Here is a 6,809-nt window from a genome sequence, read left to right on the forward strand (position 1 = left end):
AGTGATATTGACGTAACGTTAATGAATGAGGCAGCAAGGAGAGCGTTTGACGTCAGTTGAGAGATTAGGGGAGGGGATTGAGTGACCATAATTTGATACAAATTATGGTTTCTCCGCAATCCCCACCCTCGGCGTACGTGGGTCCATTGCGGCGATGGCGTACCTCTGGTACTGACTGGTAGCAATATGGACAGAATGTAAGGGAAGCGGTATTGGAAATACCGCTTAGTGAGTTTGAGGAACAGGGGGTGGACGAGCAAATTGCTCGGCTGTATGAGTTGGTCTGGTGTGTTAATGAAAGGGTTTTCAGGAAGTATGAAAGTTTTAGGATTAGGGAAATTAAGTGGTGGACGAATGAGTTAACCTGGAAGAGGAGGACTGTCCGGCGTTTGAGACGAAAGTTTCAGCGTTCTCGGCGGTCCAATTCGGATAGGTTATCCCAGATCAGATATGATTTTAGTTGTGCGGTTAGAGAGTATAAAGATATGCTTGTGAGAATAAAAGAAGAAGAATGGAGGAGCTTTGTTGGGGAGAATAGGGACAACCCCTGGGGGCAGGTCTACAGGATCTGCAGGGGTCGTAAGAGGGAGGATATCACCTCTCTCCGCGTTGGTGACTCTGTGTTATCAACGTGGAGAGAGTGTGCAGAGGTTCTGTTAGGAGCGTTCTTTCCCAGGGCTGAGGTTCAGGCACCTCAAGCACAAGAGGTACCTGTTCCTCCACTAGAAGATGAGGAGTTGGGATACGCCTTTGGCCTGGTTAGGTCTAAACGGTCCCCAGGTTTTGATGGTTTGAACGGAGAGATGTGCAAAAGCTTTAGGAAGTTCATTCCGGAATACTTGGAGGCCATTTATAACAAGTGCGTGTGGGAGGGATATTTTCTACGTGAGTGGAAAAGTGCCAGGGTCGTCCCTCTCCTGAAGTCCCCTGATAAGATCAGGAGTGATCCTCGTTCTTATCGGGGCATCAGCCTTCTTCCGGTGCTTGGAAAAGTACTGGAGAGGGTTATGGTGGAACGACTTCAGAAGCTAACGCGGGATATGTGGTCGGATAGGCAGTATGGGTTCAGGAAAGGACGCAGTGTGGAAGATGCGTGGATGTATGTGCAGAATGTTGTTAGGGAGAATGTCAACAAGTATGTCCTAGGCATATTTGTTGACTTCAAGGGGGCATTCGATTATCTGATCTGGGATCGAGTGATAGAACGGTTAGAGGAACTTGGCTGTCCGGAAAATAGTATCTGGCGGAGCTACTTTTCGGACAGAAAAGCCTCTATCGTTGGAATGAATGGGAGTGTGGAGATTGGAGTGGCTCGTGGCTGTCCGCAGGAATCCATCTGTGGTCCATATATATGGAACCTCATGATGGACTCTCTGCTTGGGCAGCTCGAAACACTCTGTAAGTGTTGTGCGTATGCGGACGACCTTCTTCTCCTTGTTGAAGGTCGCTCAAAGCGTGAGTTGGATCGGGTGGGAGGACAATTTTAAGAAATTGTCCACAATCGGGTGATAAGTGTGGGTGTAGACATCTCGATGGACAAAACGGTGACAATGCTTTTAAAAGGCAGACTGTCACCGGGGCGTCCACCGGTTGTCCGAGTGAATGGGGTCGGCATCAGGTATGTGACGCAAGTCAAGTACCTGGGGTTGACCATGAGTGAAAGAATGTGTTTTACTCCACACTTGGTGAGTGTGAAGGTGCGACTGCAGGCGGTCGTAGGTAAGGTTATGCGCGTTTTACGGAGTGATTGGGGCCTCGGACGTCGTGCTGTTCGCACCATATACCGCGGCTTGTTTGTGGCCTGTGCCACTTATGGAGCTGCTGTATGGTGGCGAACTGCCACGACGGTCTTCGGTCGCCGAAGGCTCCTCTCCGTCCAGCGTTGCATGATGCTCGCCTGTCTGCCTGTATGTCGCACCGTTTCTACGGATGCGTTGCAGGTGTTACTAGATGCGCCCAGTTGCGCAGTTGGGAGATTAGGGGAGGGTGGGGATTGAGTGACCATAATTTGATACAAATTATGGTTTCTCCGCAATCCACACCCTCGGCGTACGTGGGTCCATTGCGGCGATGGCGTACCTCTGGTACTGACTGGAACCAATATGGACAGAATGTAAGGGAAGCGGTATTGGAAATACCGCTTAGTGAGTTTGAGGAACTGGGGGTGGACGAGCAAATTGCTCGGCTGTATGAGTTGGTCTGGTGTGTTAATGAAAAGGTTTTCAGGAAGTATGAAAGTTCTAGGATTAGGAAAATTAAGTGGTGGACGAATGAGTTAACCTTGAAGAGGAGGACTGTCCGGCGGTTGAGACGAAAGTTTCAGCGTGCTCGGCGGTCCAATTCGGATAGGTTATCCCAGATCAGATATGATTTTAGTTGTGCGGTTAGGGAGTATAAGGATATGCTTGTGAGAATAAAAGAAGAGGAATGGAGGAGCTTTGTTGGGGAGAATAGGGATGACCCCTGGGGGCAGGTCTACAGGATCTGCAGGGGTCGTAACAGGGAGGATATCACCTCTCTTCGTGTTGGTGGCTCTGTGTTATCAACGTGGAGAGAGTGTGCGGAGGTTCTGTTAGGAGCGTTCTTTCCTAGGGCTGAGGTTCAGGCATCTCAAGCACAAGAGGTACCTGTTCCTCCACTAGAAGATGAGGAGTTGGGATACGCCTTTGGCCTGGTTAGGTCTAAACGGTCCCCAGGTTTTGATGGTTTGAACGGAGAGATGTGCAAAAGCTTGTGGAAGTTCATTCCGGAATACTTGGAGGCCATTTATAACAAGGGCGTATGGGAGGGATATTTTCCACGTGAGTGGAAAAGTGCCAGGGTCGTCCCTCTCCTGAAGTCCCCTGATAAGATCAGGAGTGATCCTCGTTCTTATCGGGGCATCAGCCTTCTTCCGGTGCTTGGAAAAGTACTGGAGAGGGTTATGGTGGAACGACTTCAGGAGCTAACGCGGGGTTTGTGGTCGGATAGGCAGTATGGGTTCAGGAAAGGACGCAGTGTGGAAAATGCGTGGATGTATGTGCAGAATGTTGTTAGGGAGAATGTCAACAAGTATGTCCTAGGCATATTTGTTGACTTCAAGGGGGCATTCGATTATCTGATCTGGGATCGAGTGATTCAACGGCTAGAGGAACTTGGCTGTCCGGAAATTAGTCTCTGGCGAAGCTACTTTTCAAACAGAAAAGCCTCTATCGTTGGAATGAATGGGAGTGTGGAGATTGGAGTGACTCGTGGCTGTCCGCAGGGATCCATCTGTGGTCCATATATATGGAACCTCATGATGGACTCTCTGCTTGGGCAGCTCGAACCACTCTGTAAGTGTTGTGCGTATGCGGACGACCTTCTTCTCCTTGTTGAAGGTCGCTCAAGGCGTGAGTTGGATCTGTCTGCCTGTATGTCGCACCGTTTCTACGGATGCGTTGCAGGTGTTACTAGGTGCGCCCCCTCTTGACCTGGTTGTCATTCAGCGTGCTGTATCATTCAGGTTAAGAAGGGGTCTGAGTGTGTCATTGCTGCGGAATGATTTGATTTCCGATGATGATGTGGAGAGGGAGGGACAGTAGTCTCAATGGTCGGGTGACTTATGAGTACATCCGGGACGTTAGGTATGTAGAAGGAAACCCAGACTTCAGATTTTGTCTAAGTCTGGGTTTCCTGCTTACGGGGCATGGGCCTCTTAATGCATTCTTGCATAAGAGGCACCTTGCAGATAGTCCAGAGTATATGTGTGGGGCGTGTGTTGAGGATTGGGTTCATGTTATAGCGGAATGCCCGATGTACTCAGACATTAGGGACCTTGGGGGTATGGGGATTAGTTGGACTGATGGACGGACAGATGTTAGTGGTGTGATCTCCACTAGTCGGAATGCCGAACAGTTAGGGTCGTTTGAAAGATTTGCGCGCGTGTTGTTCAGGCGGCGAAGACAATTGGCTGAAGACCGGGGTTAGCTTCTGGTATGAAAGGTGTATGAATTGGATGAGAGAATGGGATTCAATCCCTGGTCACCAGTCCAGAGCTGTATGGAAGCTCAACTGGTAGTAGTTTCGGCTACGTGGTCTGACCGGAGACTTAATTCTGGTACCACGGGGAGCAGGAGCCCTTGGAGTTCGCTCCAACCTGCTCATGCGGACTGGCCCCTCGGGGAGTATCGTGGTGGTTGTGGTTCAATACCCAAATGCGGGGAGAGTGACTTTGGTCACTCAATGTGGAGTTGCATTGCAACCGGGTGCCGGACCCAAAGTACGGCAGAGGTTTTAGATAGGCCTCGAACCCCACCAAGGTGGTTCGTGTCTCCATTCCACACGCCAATTGGTACCGAATAATGCATTGCATTTTCGGGGCGCTGATCATCGCATTGATTTGATCCGCTGTGCTTTTGAGCACCGTGGAGTAAGGCCGTCGTCGGCAGGTACCCACGTTAATCCCACCGGACGTTGTCCCTATCTACTCATTCGTTAGTTGGCTTTCGACGCGGATAGACGTGCGTGCGCATCGTGATTTTTCTTGGTGAGTTTTTCTTTGCGATTTGTTGGTGGAAATTTTTCGGTACTTCCTTTTGTGCGAACATTTGTTTACGCGGTGTGTAGGCACCGTTTTTGCCTGGCGTGGGTAGCTAGTGTTGTTGTTGCTACGGTCGCGTGTGAATTTGTGCGACTGCACATTTTGTGCATTCTCCACATTTTTGTGCGCGCGTGGTTGCGGTTTTTCGGTACGGGCGAGTGTTTTTGTACAGTCGCGGTTGACTGTACGACGTGTACTGGTAAGTACAACTTTGTTGTTTTCCTTAAGTAGCGTGGGTATCCACACGTTTGTTGTTGGTGGGCTGTCGCACAGTTTCAGTGGTTTACCGTGTTGTTAGTATTCCCACTGGCTGGATTGCCTACCGGTGAGTGCTGTGCTGAGCGCCTGGCGTTCAGTTGCACTTGTTTCGGGTTTGCTCGGACAGTTTTGCCCAAAGGGTGCTAGCGACTGTACCAGTGCTGAAGTAGCTGACTGGTGTGCAGATTACGGTCGTAGAAGTAACCGTAGGCTAGGTGCGGTTCGGTGCAGTACCACAGCGGTTGACTTGCGACCGTTACGGGGACATAGATCTGTCCGGCGGTCTTTTTGAGTAACCTTTTTCCAGACCTTTGGCTGGAGTTGTGGGCTGTGCCCTCGCGAGTGCGCATTAATCGACCGCTTAGGTGGTCACTGCTATAGAGCGGGTTTGTGTGTAGGTCGGCATCTTCAGTGCGTTCAGTCGCTCGTGCTTGGAGAGCAGCTGTTCTCGAGTTTAGCCTGAACGGGTGGCTTCTGCGCCAGTGTTTCGCCAGCGTATCAGCCTGCCTGGGGGTAGTCTGGAGGTGGTAATGCCTCCACCACGGAGAAGGAGGGTTAAGTCCCTCGCTGAAAGCGAAGGGTCGGGCCCCACAACAGTGATGGTGGAAACATCGTCGTGCGATGAGGAGGTGAGGCCACCGGTGAGGTCTCCACCGCGGAGGAGGGCGCGTTTGGGGTAGCCTCTGTTGGCGAATTCGAGGGACGGAAGCGGTAGTGGTAGCGGAATAGGTGGCACCGCTGAAAAAGCGGTTGTTCACCCCGCATGAAGTCGGGCGAGGTGAAAAGCGGTACGGTCGTTGCGGAGAATGGTGTCGCGAGTAAGGGCGCCGTTAAGAAGGGTGCCGCTAAGAAGGCCGTCGCGAGTGGGAGGGAATTGGAAAAGAAGGGAGAGAAAAAGGGGGTTGAAACTATTGGGGGTGTGGTTGGGGGAGGCGCTATCAGCCATGTTGCTGCCATGAAGGCAGTTACGGCTAAATTAAACGCCTTGGTGTTTGGGGCTAAGGACTTAGAGGTCACTACCGCGAAGGGGCTGATGGAGCTTGCCTCGAAGTACGAGGCACTCCTGATGACGGTAGTAACCGAGAATGCCCATCTTCGCGGTCAGGTTGACGCTCTCAGGGGGGGTTGTGGGGGATCTATTCCCCAATCGAAGAGGTCGGTTGTGGGTTTGGCACCGGCTGAGTCGGTGCGCGCGCCTCCAGCACCTGTGTTGGAGGCGATTGCTCCGGCATTGCCGAAGCCCGTGGAGACGTGGTCGGTGGTGGTGCGAAGCAAAGCCCCGACCACCTCCTCTAAGGAGGTGATTAAGAAGGTTGTGAAGGAGGTGGGACCTTCCCTCGGAGTGCGAGTACACGAGGTGAAGCCGATTAAGGGTGGTGGGGTGGTTATTCGCACCCCCTCTGTTTTAGAGAGGGAAAAGGTGGCGAATAATGCCAAATTCGGGGAGGTGGGATTGAATGTGACTGTGAACCGGAAGTTGGGTCCGCGGGTTGTGGTTCAGGGGGTTCACACCGAAATCTCCCATGATGACTTCATGGAGGAGCTCTTTCGGTTGAACCTCCAGGACGTCAGCCCTGAGGCACGAAAGTCAGATGTGCGGATGGTCAGTCGGCCCTGGAAGGTGGCCGCTGATGGTAGCACCAACGTTGTCCTTGAGGGTTCGGACAAATCAATGTCCGCCCTCTTGGAAGCGGGAAGGTGCTACATAAAGTGGTTTTCCTTCAGGGTTCGACCGGATACCCCTGTTGCTGGCTGCTTCCGGTGTATGGGTTTTGACCATAGAGTGGCTGAGTGTAGGGCCAAATCAGATGTCTGTAGGAGGTGCGGTCAAGAAGGCCACAGTGCTGCCGGTTGCGTCAATGCACCCCATTGTCGCAACTGTGCATTTATGGGTAGGCCAGCTGGGCATCTTATAATGTCCGCTGTCTGCCCGATATACTGTGGCGTTGTTGAGCGCGCCCTCGCCAGACACTGATGGGGGGTATTTTTC

Source organism: Zeugodacus cucurbitae, chromosome X (genome assembly GCF_028554725.1).
Source record: "Zeugodacus cucurbitae isolate PBARC_wt_2022May chromosome X, idZeuCucr1.2, whole genome shotgun sequence".
Classification (NCBI taxonomy): domain Eukaryota; kingdom Metazoa; phylum Arthropoda; class Insecta; order Diptera; family Tephritidae; genus Zeugodacus; species Zeugodacus cucurbitae.